Source organism: Trachypithecus francoisi, unplaced genomic scaffold (assembly GCF_009764315.1).
Source record: "Trachypithecus francoisi isolate TF-2019V2 unplaced genomic scaffold, Tfra_2.0 Lachesis_group10, whole genome shotgun sequence".
Lineage (NCBI taxonomy): Eukaryota > Metazoa > Chordata > Mammalia > Primates > Cercopithecidae > Trachypithecus > Trachypithecus francoisi.
Window position 1 is genome coordinate 6641875 of NW_022681455.1, and position 14332 is coordinate 6656206.

The 14332-nt window shown below is 47.2% G+C and overlaps 2 long non-coding RNA genes across 2 annotated transcripts in view; one reads left to right on the forward strand and one right to left on the reverse strand.

Moving 5' to 3' along the window:
- Window positions 1-14332, forward strand: part of LOC117086683 — a 26856-nt gene continuing 12524 nt past the window's right edge. The window contains exon 1 of the long non-coding RNA XR_004438532.1: window positions 1-104. This is a non-coding gene — a long non-coding RNA (uncharacterized LOC117086683). The remainder of the gene's footprint in view (window positions 105-14332) is intronic.
- Window positions 7748-14332, reverse strand: part of LOC117086682 — a 21421-nt gene continuing 14836 nt past the window's right edge. Inside the window, exons 3-4 of the long non-coding RNA XR_004438531.1 lie at window positions 13334-13491; window positions 7748-10255 (exon numbers count right to left, since the gene is read on the reverse strand). This is a non-coding gene — a long non-coding RNA (uncharacterized LOC117086682). The remainder of the gene's footprint in view (window positions 10256-13333; window positions 13492-14332) is intronic.

Below are 14332 nucleotides of genomic sequence, written 5' to 3' on the forward strand. Positions count from 1 at the left end.
ACTCCAGGCCTCACCCTCCAGGCTGGAAGTTCTGCCCTCCCAGGCCTCTGGATCCTGGCTGGGAGCCATGTCTGCCTGCTCCCTTTTCCTGGACTCCTGATCAGGTCAGTGGCGAGTCACAGACGTCTGAAATGTCCTTCCTGACTCTCAGCTCCACGGCATTCCTATAGCCCCCTCCGCAGTTCCGCCCTCCGGAGGGCTCCAACATCAGCCCAGTGCGCCTCCCCAGCCCCAGGCTCCCTCCTCGCTAGTCAGCCTGCACCTGGCGCTCCCTGGCACACATATTTTCCATTGCTCTTCACTGCCAATTAAATGCAGATTTCTCATCGTGTGGTTCCAAGTTCTATATATTTGGTCCTCATGTCCTGACAGCTGTACCCTCCCCAGAGCTCTACAATCTGGCCAAGAACCTCACCAGCCTATTCCACCAAACCATTGCTTTATTTATTTTAGATTCATGGGTATTTGAGTTCAGATTTGTTACATAGGTATATTGCGTTATGATAAGGTTTGTGCTTCTAAGGATCCAGTCACCCAACATAATACCAGATAGTTGGGTTTTGTTCCATTGCCCTCCTCTCCCTCCTTCCTTTTGGAGTCCCCAGTGTCTATTATTCCCATGTTTATGTCCTTAGGTACCCGGTGTTTAGATCCCACTTATAAGTGAGAGCATGTGGCATTTGGTTTTCTGTTTCTGCATTAGTTTGCTTAGAATAACGGCTGCCAGCTGCATCCATGTTGTTGCAAAGGACATAATTTCCTTATTTTTTATGACTGCATAGTATTCCATGGCCAAAAAAAAAAAGGTGGTATGAAAATATGTACCACATTTTTTAATCCAATCCACACTTGATGGGCACCAGGGTTGATTACATGTCTTTACTGTTGTAAATAGTGCTGCGATGAACATACATGTGCAGGTATCTTTTTGGTAGAACGATTTATATTCCTTTCGGTATATACATAGTAATGGGATTGCTGCGTCTAATATTCGTTCTATTTTAGATCTTTAAGAAATCTGCAAACTGCTTTCCACAGGAGCTGAATTAATTTGCGTTTTCACCAACAGTTTATAAGTATTCCCTTTCTCCTCAACCTCTCCAGCATCTGTTATTTTTTCACTTTTTAATAATAGCCATTCTGACTGGTGTGAAATAGTACTTTATTGAAACCACTGCTTTAGAAAGTGAAAGTCCTTTTCAGGTTTTTTTTTTCATTCACTGGCAGAGGTTGCTGGCCCAGCAGGAGTTGTGCAAACCCTGTCTTTGTTCCCCTGTGTTTGCCTTCCTCTCCCTTTTTCCTTCCTTTCCCTTTCTCAACACACACACACGCACAACATATACAGAAGGGCTCTCATCTGAAATAATCAATAAAAATTGAGGATGTGAATATGTCATACAAGGAGCAAAGGGGGAAAGTAAACATAAGGAAAATATACAAATCCCAATTGTTAACCATGTAACCAGCATGGGCTTTATAGTCTACACAAGACAGACTACAACAAGCTTCTGTCCCTGCAGAAACTGGATAAATCCTGGAGAACGACTATAGTCTCCATGGCACAAATTCTTCCTCAGAAGGAAGGATCAAGGCTTCTGAATAAAAGGACTAGGAAAAGAAATCTTCCTGTGGCTGTCAAAGGCAAGTAGGATTCTTTTTCAAGGTCAACAGGCATTAGAGACAGAAGACATACACAGTATGCTAGAAAGTTACAACATTTCCCTCTCCTGGACACCAAAGAGTTAAATAGAGAAATGTGCATGTGGACAGTTATTAGAAAGGAGAAAGGAGAAAGGGAAGAGAAGGTGGCCCATTTCCTCCCTTGGCCAAAAAGAAAAGAAACAACTCAAATAAAACAATAAGATGCTGTCATCACGAAACACTGTGTATGTGTTGGCCAGTAGGCTATTAATACACAGCACAGCCTGGAGCTTTGCTGAACATGGAAATGCTTCCAGCCTCTTTGCAACACTGCTTGTATGAACATTGCTAAAAATATTGGTGGGATACATATGTGTACGTGTGTGCTTGTGTGTCCATGTGTGTGCTTGTGCATGCATGTGTGTGCATGCATGAGGATGTATGTGTTGCATGTGTTGTGAGCACATGTGGGGTCAGTAGACCCCAACACAGACTGCTTTGAGGGTAATTTATTTTCATTCCGTCCAGAGTTGCTCACAACAAGTCTGATTAGCTGGGATAGTAAAAGAGAAAGGAAATCTATCCCCCTTTTCTCTTTATCTTTGAGATAAAGAGAAAAATAGAAAATCTATCCCCCTTTTCTCTTTATCTTTGAGATTCTTGGAGAGGTGCATGCCTTCCCTCTCACCCCACTGAACAACACACTCTTCAGAACCCACCCCCACAACCACACCCACTACATTCTACGCAGGCACATCCAACTGTCCTCCTGGCTATCTTCACCATGGTGACCAAAGCCTCCACCCTCTACTTCCCTAAAGCAAAAATTGGCAAAGAACCCAAGGAAATGAATGTCTTTCCAATGAACCAAAGTTTTGTTATGCACTGTTTGGATAACAGTGTCCTAACAGAATACCTGGAAGTTACAGAATATACTCATTAAACCTAGCTGCCGGTTAATAAGCCCTTGAAATGCCTCAGGGCTCCCATCAAAGAGTTTTCTGGAGACAGAGGGCCAGGCCAGTATCTAGGTCCTGCTTGAAAATAAGATTTCATTTCAGAGACCACTTGTTACACTGTATTGAGAATGTTTCAGGGGCTGAATCAGTCCCTCTGGGGGGAAAATGCTATCTGAATGTGTGCCCTGGGTGTGGAAAGAGGGGTGGCTCAGATTCGACATAGTCAGTGTAGAGTGTACTCATGCATTGTCTCGGGAATCCTCATGGCTTCTGTACAGCAAGAATCAGTCCATATTTCACCCTTTCATAAGGACTCCAGTCATACTGGAGTGGGATCCACCCTAATGACCTCATCTCCATGTGGTTAAAACTTTTTCCAAATAAGGTCACATTCTGAGGTATGGGGTTTAGGACTTCAACAGATCTTTTTGGAGGGGATGCAATTCAACCCACAAATGTAGTCCTTACCCAAAGGGACCTATGGACGTTTACTCAGGTGGCTAATCACTGGGGAAAGGGGAAGACTCAGACAGTCCAAGGACTACTGGACACAGGTCTGAGTTGACATGGACACTTGGGTACCCACAGTGTAATCACAGTCTCCTGTTAGAGTGTGGCCTCCCAGGGATAGGCACTAAGTGAAGTAGTAGCTAATGTCCAGCTCCTAGTGGTCCTGCTGGGTCCACTAACATGCTGTGGGCATTGCCCTGTTTCTTAAGTGCACAGATGGAACTGATCTACTTGATAGTTGGATTAGCCTTAACATTGGGTCTCTGGCCCATGGGCTAAGACCTGTCATAGTGGAGAGCACCAAATGGAAACTCTGAAAGTACCACTGTCAGCTGAGGTTGTCAATCAAAAATAATATTGCATTCTGAAGTGGATGGCAGAAATTTGTATCGCCATTAAAAACCTCAAGGGCACAGGGGAGTGCTGTTAATCATATCTCCATTTAATTCACCAGCCCAGCCCCTGCAGAAAGTAGATAAACCCTGGAGAATGACTGTAATCTACACCCGGATTAAACAAATAGTAACCCTGAATGCAGGTGCTATACTAGACATAGTATCTTCGGTAGAACCAATTAGTGAGGCCTTTGGTACAACCATTGACCTGGGAGATGCATTCTTTTCCATTCCAATCAAGAAAGAGGATCAGCAATGGTTTGTATTTAGTAGGATAGAAAACAATATTAAACTGAAGTTTTGCCTCAGGGTTAAATGAACTCGACTGCCTTCCGTCCTAAAATAGCTTGAGGATATGTGGACTACCTGAATGTCCCACAGAACATCATGACACCTGGGGGTTGGGGCAGAACCAATGATAGATAGCTATCTCACTAGAGATTTTGGTAAGACACATGCACTAGAGAGGATGGGAAATAAAACTGAAAATTTATTTTCTGACAGTGGTACTTTCAGAGTTTCCATTTGGTGCTCTCCACTATGACAGGTCTTAGCCCATGGGCCAGAGACCCAATGCTAAAGCTAATCCAACTATCAAGTAGATCAGTTCCATCTGTGCACTTAAGAAGCAGGGCAAAATATGAAAATGTAGAGATACACATGTCAATAAAGTCCTTAGGGACCCAAAGGCCAGGGCCATTCCTGAATATCCCTCTAAATTCAAATAAAATCACTGCATCTTGCATTCCCTACCACAAAGAAGGAAGCACAGTGCATGGTGTACCTCATTTGCTTCTGAAGGCAACACATTTCATACCTAGGAATGCTGCTTCAGCCCCTACACTGGATGACACAAAAGGGTGCTGACTCTTGAGTGGAGCCTAAAGTAGGAACGAGCTCTGCAACAGGTCCAAACTGTAGTGCAAGCACACCTGCCACTGGAGCCATGTTATCTGGTGGACTTCATGAGGTTGTAGATGTCAGCAGTGGGACAAGATGCATCATAGGATGGAAATCATGTATCTAAGATCAAACCTAGGCAGGACCGGAGGAGAGGCATGAGTAATCCACATAAGCTGGTAGCCTAGATCCCCATGTCACCCACCACGGCCAAACCAGGGCTCATATGTATGGCCATATTGGAGTGCTGACACACTGATCTGGGGTGACTCACTCACATCAGGGACTGGATGAGTATAGTGTCCTGGGCTAAAGATGATCTATCCCAGACCCTTATCTTCAGCAGCATCAATGGCCCTCACAGCAGCTCTCCCTCCTCTGTGTTCCTACTTAGTGGCAGCTCTGGTCTGCAGCACCCAAAAACAGTGAGGTAGAGGGAATGGCAAGCATCCTTTACCCTGTGCCCCATCAATGGCACTGTCACCCCCTCGGTAGGCTCTGTGCCATGTGTCAGGTAGTACCCAGGGCTTGTGAGACATTACTCCAAGTTCCCACCAGATATGCTCTTGATTCCAGTGGATGTGATGACATTGTGCTCTCTCAGGGCTTAGGCTGTGCCAGAGGATGGATGAACATTCCTTGCTGAATTGGACTCCTCTAGTTGCTCCACCCAGGGCTTCTGGCCTGTCCTTTCCTTTGGTGATGGAGTGTAGAAGGCAGGCATGGAGTTAACACAGAAAGAGTTAACTTTCTGTGTTAGGCAGGCATGAAGTCAACTGTCCGAAAACACAGGATGCCAGCTAAAGAGTGAAGAGAAAATGTGGTTGGAAGATGTGTTCTTCTACCTTTACATCATAAATTTCAGAACAGTGCATTTCATGACCAGAAGATGAATTACTGTTCACATTTTCCTGCATGCTCTGGATAAGATTTGCAGTTGTGATCATCACCAATGGAAAGCACAGTAACAGCTTTCAGAGGGTCAGTAGAAGCCAGTATGCAAGACATACGCTGGACAAGGCAGCCTCTTGAGTGATGATGTAACTACTATTAAACACATGGTATCAGGGAACTACAGGGGTATGATCTGTGTTGCTTCAATACAAAAAAGTGAAGAAGAGCCATGGCATTGCCAGTAATAATCATGTTTCATGAGAGAAATACAAGTAGCCAGAACTTTTGCCACTAAGAAGAAACTTCACACTGAAAAGGCAATGGATAAATATGTAAATGCATCTTGTCCACCTATAACTCTAAATCAGTTGATCAATCTATACATCATCAGGCCTCATGAATTTTGTCATAAATTTTTAATCAAATTGTTTACACAGAGGATTCACAAAATTAAATAGAGAGAGAGATAATCTGCCCTGGATTAATCAATGACATTTACCAAGCTGTAATAAGAACCACAATTGTGCTAGATACCATGGATACAATAAAGAACAATGCAAAAATGCACTAAATATAACTCACTGTCTAAACCAGTAGCAATGCATATAGACAGACGCAGGGTGTCCTGAGCAGGGACATAGCAAGGCGTGATGGAGTGAACACCCAGCAATAGTTCCATGCTGACGTTCCCAGTTGAAGTCATCAGAAAGGTGACCACTCCACAAGAACTCCACTTGAGGGCATTGTTCAGTGAGACTTTTCAGCCATACTCCCAATCCAAGTATTTTCTTCTCCTATTAAAGTTGTCTTTGATTAGCTCTCCATTGGTCAAAGATTCTCCGAGATACCTATGAAAAGATGGAAGTGGCACTTAGGTCTGCCTATCCCAACAGCCTAGTTGGAAATCACCAAAATGAGGCAAGAGAAAAGGGTTTTTAGTCAACCTTTTTCCTGTGTGCCTGTTCTAGTTGAAAAATCTGAGTTTTATAAACCCAGAAGTTTTTATAAAAGAATTCTCGCCGGGCCAGGCATGGTGGCTTATGCCTGTAATCCCAGCACTTTGGGAGACCAAGGCAGGTGTATCATGAGGTCAGGAGTTTGAGACTAGCCTGACCAACATGGCGAAACCCCATCTCTACTAAAAATTCAAAAATTAGCTTGGTGTGGAGGCGTGCTCCTGTAATCCCACCTACTCAGGAGGCTGAGGCAGGAGAATCTCTTGAACCCGGGAGGCAGAAGTTGCAGTGAGCTGAGATCACAGCACTGCACTCCAGCCTGGGTGACAGAGTGAGACTTTGCCTCAAAAAAAAAAAAAAAAAAAAAAAGGATTCTCGCAACCACACCTCACAGATCACAGTTCAAGAACTGCTGCAAAAGAAGGTCTTTCTGAAGATGGTACAAAGGGGAAAGACAAAGGCGCTGGGTTTTATCTCTGGTCCTGGTCAGAATCAACTCAGAGTCTTTACCAACAGGGATTGTCCCATCTGTCATCCTTGGTTACACAAGCCCCATCAAGCAGAATGGTGAGGTACTGAGCTGTGGGCCTAGTGAGCACCACGGAGAGCCCCACTGCTACTTCAGGAATCGCCTATCAGGCTGGTGGGTGGGGTAGGAGTAAAAATAATCAGTACCAGTTTTGGGGCCCAGTCTAGAGGTGGCATTTAACTCAGACCCCCCTGTAGCTCTTGAGGGTCTTTTCTGAGGACCTTTACTGCAGTCTGTGCAAAAACCCACTCATAGGCCTCAGTAACTTCCGGTCCTCCAGAGCCATATAGTGTGGTCATTTTAGTCATCCTCTGGGCTTTCTTTAGTTATTCATGCAAAGGTAGGCCTGGCCTTGGGTGTCCGTATTGAGGCCCCAAGGCCTTGGATCAGAACAGCAGTATCAGGGAAAACAAAATCCAAGGGGCTGCCCATTCCAAGGGCAAACTGGGAATCTAGTCATCTTGTAACCACCATCTCTACCTTGAGATGCTGCAGGGGCACGTCTCCTTTCATCTAGGCTCCTGGCAAAGGCCTTGCAAAGCATTATTCAGGGCACTGTGTGAGGCCAGAGAAGGAATTGAGGAAGACTAGACACATACACAGAGATGAAATGAGTGGAGTGACAGGAAGGCAGGGTGAAATGGGAGAAGTTCCCTTATCCTCCTGGCAGGGCTTGTGATGGGAGTGTGGCTGCCTTCTTCTGTGCCCTGCTGCTCAAATCTGTAGGGGGAGCATGCAGATGGGCAGGTTGTGGGGCTCTGACCCCATGGCAATGTCTAAGGGTGAATGTTTACAGCTCCTGAGGCCCCAGTGGGCCTGTGTTACAGGGCGCTATTTCAGTTGAGCCATTCCTAGTCAGCTCAGTTAGACCTCGTGCCTTATTCCAAGGACAGAGGCTTTCTGTATCCCAGGGTTTCTTGCCTTGGTGTACCAGAAGAACCAGATCACGCGTGGGCTTGCAGAATGACTGCCAAGTTTTATTGTGTGGAAGTAGCTCTCAGCAGATGAGGGAGCCAGAAGGGAGATGGAGTGGGAAGGTGGTTTTCCTCTCTGAAGTCGGACCGCTCAGTGGCCGAGCTCTCCTCCAACTGCACCAAGTGGTTCTGCCTGTCGATGGCCTGCCAGCCTGCCGCAGGCCTCTATCAGTGTGCTCTTACACTGGTGTGTTCCTGTTGACGTCCAGAGGCTTGTGCGCGTGTCTGCTGGGCTCTCGGGATTTTTGTAGGCACAGGATGAGGGTGTGGCAGGCCAGGGTAGTCTTGGGAAATGCAACATTTAGGCACGAAAACAGAAATGCCTGTCCTCACCTAGGTCTGTGGGTACAGGCCCCGGGGTGGAGCCCTAGCCAGGGACCACACCCTTCCCTTCCCAGCACTTCCCTGCCCGCCTTGCGTATCAGTAGCTTGAGGGAGTTACTTCTCAGGGAGATGTTTTGGTTTTTAGGGAGGAGAAGACAAAACCTCCAATTTGAAAAACAAAACAAGTCCTTTGGTGAGGGAAACACTGGACATACAGAGGGAAGGCTGGAAAGGCCAGGTGCTGGGGAGACAGCAAGGAGGAGCCCAGACCCACCGGAGAGGCAGCCTGGGAAGATGTTTATTTTCTAAGAGAAGAAGAAAGACTGGGAAACAGGGAGAAATTTTTAGGGTGGAGGGTGGGAAACTTGGGAAGCACAGAACAGATGGCCTTAATCTTCTGAGTGAGAAACGAGGCAGTGCCAAGCCCGGCTGGGGTGACAGTGGGAATCAGGGCTGAGGGACGGCGGAGACATCCTCCGCTGGCTGCTGAAGGTCTAGGATGGGCACTGAGGCGAGCCTCAGCGGTGCTCCTCGGGCTTGCCTCCCAGGAGGGGCCCTGCAGGAAGTGTCCAGATGCAGAGCCCCAACTCCTCCCCCAGAGACTCGGATTCAGTAGAACTGGGATGGGGTCCAAAATCTATATCATTAGAGCAGTCTCAGAATATACTTGTCATCAGGCAAAGCCTGGAGAAATAGTGAGCGAAAGAACCATTAGCCCCAGGGAGAGCCAACCAGAGGCTGGAAACAGAAATATTGGGGAATCACTTAGTATCCTTTTCACAGAGACACTCTGCTGCCCAGAACCCTGGGGAAGAAAGCTGGTGGGAGGAGGGTTGTGTAGCCACTGGGGTCTACCCAGGAGGGGAAGATATCTCCGGGAGGGTCGAGTCCATCCAGGAGTGTGAGGTCTAGCTGGAGGAATGGGGTCTACCCAGGAGGGTGAGGTCTAGCTGGTGGGATGGGGTCTACCCAGGAGGGTGAGGTCTACCTGGGGGGATGGGGTCTATCCAGAGGGGTGAGGTCTAACTGGAGGGATGGGGTCTACCCAGAAGGGTGAGGTCTACCTGGGGGGATGGGGTCTATCCAGAGGATGAGGTCTAGCTGGGGACAAGGGTCTACCCAGGAGGGTGAGTTCTGGTTGGGGAGATGGGTCTACCCAAGAGGGTGAGATCTAGCTGGGGTGATGGGATCTGTTCAGGAGGATGAGATCTAGCTGGGGTGATGGGATCTGTTCAGGAGGATGAGATCTAGCTAGGGGGATGGGGTCTACTCAGGAGGGTGAGTTCTAGTTGGGGAGATGAGTTTACCCAGAGGGTGAGGTCTAGCTGTGGGGAGGAGGTCTATCCAGGAAGGTAAGGTCTCTCCATAGGGTGTTTTGGGAGGTCTGGAGCTTGGAGGTCCTGTGATCACAGTCTACATGTGTGACTTGGACCCACACTTGGCAGAGACCAAGGTGAAAACAAGAGAGGACTGATGGACTCTGAGGAAAGGAAGCGTGGTGGGAGCAGGGTCAAAAGCGAGAGGCCAGAGAGTGTGAGGAAGTGGGAGGGTCTGAGGAGGTGGGATCCCAGAGTGGGACCTGGGGAGCTGGAGTGCTGGCAATGCTTCTCACGCTGGAGAGGCCAATCCTAGGGCTCGGTTAGACTAAGTGCATTCAACTGGGGCAGTAGTTTTACACAGTATTTCAGGAGGAGATGATTTTATCATAAACACATTCCATTGATTCATGTGAAATCATTTTTAAAAATTAAGGTCAAAGTTTTTCTCCTGGCTGCTTTAGGCTGCATACCCAGGACTCCTGTCCCTGTGGTGAGGGGATTTGGGTGGAAGAACTTGAGAAGTTCTGCTTTGGAATCCTCTCCTTTTTAAATAAAGAGGGATGCTCCAAGCCTGGCATGGAAAGGTACACCTCTCGGTGGAAGCAGGTGGCCAGGCTTTGATCCCTTAAGGATTGGAATCTTATGAAATTGCCAACATTGAAGCATGTTTGACTTGTGTAAATAGCTTCTTCCTGTGATTCAATCTAAATTGTAGACTCCAGGCCTCATAGCCGCCTCCACCATGTGGCCTCCAGGGGGCGCCGCTCTGCCTCCTAAATCCCCAGGGGCAAAGTCCACTTTCTTGGCTTCTGGAAGCACCGCGAGCAAAGTCATTGGTGGAATAAACAAGACTGCTGCATTTAAAAAGGAAATAAGCATAGAAAGAAACATGAATTCAATTAGAACAGTTCCTTGTCCCCTAACATATGGTCCCCAGACCAGCAGCATCAGCACCCCCTGGGAGCTTGTATAATTCCTGGACAACAACCGAGATCTGCTGAACCAGAATCCACATCTTAGCGGGACTGCCCAGGCTCTCCTGTGTCTGTGCGCATAGGAGGGGCACCAGTCTAGCCAGCAGGAGTCCGCTTATTTGTCACCTGCCTTTCCAACCCCAGCAATCTGGGCCTTGCCTAATACTTCCCCTGGGGACACACTCTTAGACCCTCCATTCTTCAAAATCAACATAAGGTCTGGCCCCCACAGGAACGTGTTCCTAAGGAGCCATCTCTTCTTTCAGAAGTGTATTCGTTATCTTTGCTGTGTAAATAAGTGACCCTAAAACATAGAAGTTTAAAACAATAAACATTTACTTTTGCCATATGCTGTTGGTTAGAAGCAAGTCACTAATCCTGTCCAGGCTTAAAGGGAAGGGAATCACACCAGGGCCAGAATACCAGGAAGCAGGGATCACTGGGGATCATATTCCAGGCGACCTACTGCAGGGAGTAATCTCCAATCTAAGGGGCACGCCTCAACAGGGCAGCCACATCAGAAGACAAGAAAGCAACCTCCAGAGTCAAATGGTAAGGATGACATGCATTCAGCAACAGGATGCTTGAATAAGCCTTTCAACCGTGGCTTGCAGAATGGCTACATTAGCATCACTTGGGAAACATTTAAAAAATACCAGTGCCCAGGCCCTACGCAAGACCAATTAGATCACAATCTTCAGGTGTGGGTTTTTTCTAATTTTTAAATTCCCCAGATAATTCTATTGCACAACTGAGGTTAAGAACTATGGCTTCAGGCCGGGTGCAGTGGCTCACACCTTTAATCCCAGCACTCTGGGAGGCCGAGGCGGGCAGATCACCTGAGGTCAGGAGTTTCAGACCAGCCTGGCCAACATGGTGAAACCCCATCTCTATTAAAAATGCCAAAAAATTTAGCTGGGCCTGGTGGCGCACCTGTAATCCCAGCTACTTGGGAGGCTGAGGCAAGAGAATCACTTGAACTCGTGAGGCGGAGCTTGCAGTGAGCTGAGATTGCACCACTGCACTCCAGCCTGGGCAACAGGACAAGACTCCGTCTCAAAAAAAAAAAAAAGAAAGAAAGAAAACCCAGAACTATGGCTTCATATGAAAATTTTCAAATGCTACAGTACTCCAGTGAAGTAGTGGTAAAGATTACTAGCGCAAAAGAAGATGTGAGGCTCAACAGCTTGGACTTCCGCTGGGGAATCTGTGGACTGGAAAAGTGAGCCTTAAAGAGTGTTGGGACCATCTCAGAGGTGAGGCAATAAGGCTGACAAAAGATTCGTGACTTTTTATGATTGCCTACCTTAGCAAAAGTCCCATCAAGTCATGATGCTGGAAAATACATCCAAGAGTTAGGAATACAGAAAGGAAAGGAGGAGAGATGGTGGGAGGAAGAAGGAAGGAAATAAAAGAAAACAATATGAAGCCAATCTGAAAAGGCTTCATGATGTATGATTTCAACTACATGGCATTCTGAAGAAGGCAAAGCTATCGAGGCAGTAAAAAGATCAGTTGTTGCCAGGAGTTAGAGTGCAGGGAGGGACAAATAGGTGGAGCACAGAGGATATTTAGGGCAGTGAGACTACTCTGTATGATCCTGCAGTGGTGGATAATGTCATTATTCATTTGTTCAAGCCCATGGAATGTACACCACCAACAGTGAACCCTAACGTAAACTATGGACTTTGGATGATGATGATGTGTCAGTAGAGGGTCATTGATGATAACAAAGGCACCATTTGAGTGGGGACATTGCTAATGGGAGAAGCTGTGCATGCATGGGGCAGGGGGCATGTGACATATCTCTGTACCTTCCTCCTAATTTCGCTGTGAACCTAAAAGTGTTCTTAAAAAATAGTCTTTTTTTTTTAAAGAGACAGGGTCTTGCTCTGTTGCCCAGGCTAGAGTTCAGTAGCACAATCATAACTCACTGTGGTCTCAACCTCCCAGGTTCAAGCGATCCTCCTGCCTTTGCCTCCAGAGTAGCTAGGACTACAGGCACACACCACCATGCCTAGCTAATTTAAAACTTTTTGTACAGACAGAGTCTCACTATGTTGCCCAGGCTGGTCTCAAACTCAAAATCTATCCTCCCACCTTGGCCTCCCAAAGTGCTGGGATTACCGGTATGAGCCACTATGCTTAGCCTTTATTTTTTTAAGTAAATTTTTTTTTAAAGAGACAAAAAGAAAAGAAACCTATCTATTGTTAAAACTTGTCCTCAACTCCAGCTGATGACTTCAAAGAAATGGAAACAGAAAATGAAGAAGACTCAACTAATGAAAGTGCCTCATAATCTTCTACTCTCCAGTCTGTAGAGACACAGAAGGTGAGAACCGGAGAGGCCTTGGAGGTCACCTCACCAATGCCTTTGTTTTGTGGTTGAGGAAATCGAGACATGAGGTCACTGGGAGGTAATGGCCTTGCTGGCATTAGAACTCACATCTTCAAACCTGAACCCAGTGCTCTACTCTAAGACTTTCCACATACAGAGCATCTCTGTCAATGGGGGTATGCTGGACTCTTTCCTGCACACCAGTGTGTGAGAATGAGGCATATTGAAGAGTTGGTCAAGGGAGATAACAGGCATCCTCTTACGGGAACACCATGGCCTTTCACATAAATGTTTCAATGAGGGCTGGTTCACAGGAGGTTGGTGGTACATGACCAGTACTGCAGCAGTTAATCTACTCTGTCTCATGGGAACAAGTCAGTAGGTTGATCGCAGTCGCTGAGTCTAACATGCTCCCAGCTTGAGCTGCACCCACTCTGTAAACAGCCCCTGACGGTAGCAGCTTTACCCACAACAATAAAACGGCTCCATCTTCAGGCAAGTCCAACCTTTACCTCTCCTCCCTATCCCTCGCCTGCCTGATTTTAGCCACTGTTCTCATTCCCAGGGACCGGGTTGCTCCCAACTCGTTGCCATGGCCACGGGCCTCACCCAAAGCATACCAACGCTGTAGTGCTCACAGATCTTGGCAGAAGTCCAGGCAGATGCAGAGCAGTTGGGGTGAATAACATTCTCCTCTGAAAGCTGCGCCAAGGCTGTTCGATTGCGCTCTCTCCGCTTTCGGCTTGAGTCTTATAGAGCTGTCCATTTGGCTGCCTGGCTGTGAATGAGCCATGGTTGTTAATTTCTTTCCCTTGCACCAGCTTCTTGGGAGCCTCTAACCCAAAACTTAAACAAAGAGCTAAATCAGGCTGTTCCCAGAGCTCGGGACCCTGGCTGTTTACCAAACACTGAAAATGTTACCAGTTGCCACCAGTCCCAAATCCCTAATCTCTTCTAAAAGTCGTGAGGAATGTTGTCCCAAGAGGTCCAGGCCTGGCCCATCTGTGATACTCTTGGGTGTCTGTTTCCACATCCCAGTCCTGTGAGTTGAAATATCTTTTCCAGAGAGAAAGAAATGAAAGGCGAGGGTGGAGAGGGGGGTGAAGGAGCACATGGCAAGAGAATAGAGATGGAATCCCTTCAAAAACAAACAAAGAGGAGCCGTCCGTGTGCAGCGTGTTCGTCCTTGCATGATTTATGTTGGCCCAGTGCTCAAGTTCATGGCAATTACAAAAAAGGAGGGAGTGTCAGAAGGAATCTTCCATGAATACCAATAGTACCAGCCAACATCTGTCCCTTGGAGTGGGCGATCTGCTCCAGCCTGTTCAGGATTCTACTTAGAATTCTCAAATGGGACAGCGTACACAGAAGCGCTTTGTAGGTTAGAAAGCAGCGCATACTGGTAGAATGTTGTTTTCATCAGGCATTCCCTTCACTACTACACTGGCGCTCACGAAGTGAGTAAGTCCCTCGCCCCCCCCCAGGGTATGTGCCCACACTGCCATAGAACCTACCCGGTAGGGAGGGCGCTCACAGACCCTGTCGCACATGAGAAGGGATCGGGATGGGGGTGGGCAGGAGCCACTTCTGCTGATGAGAACACAGCAGTTTCAACCTCC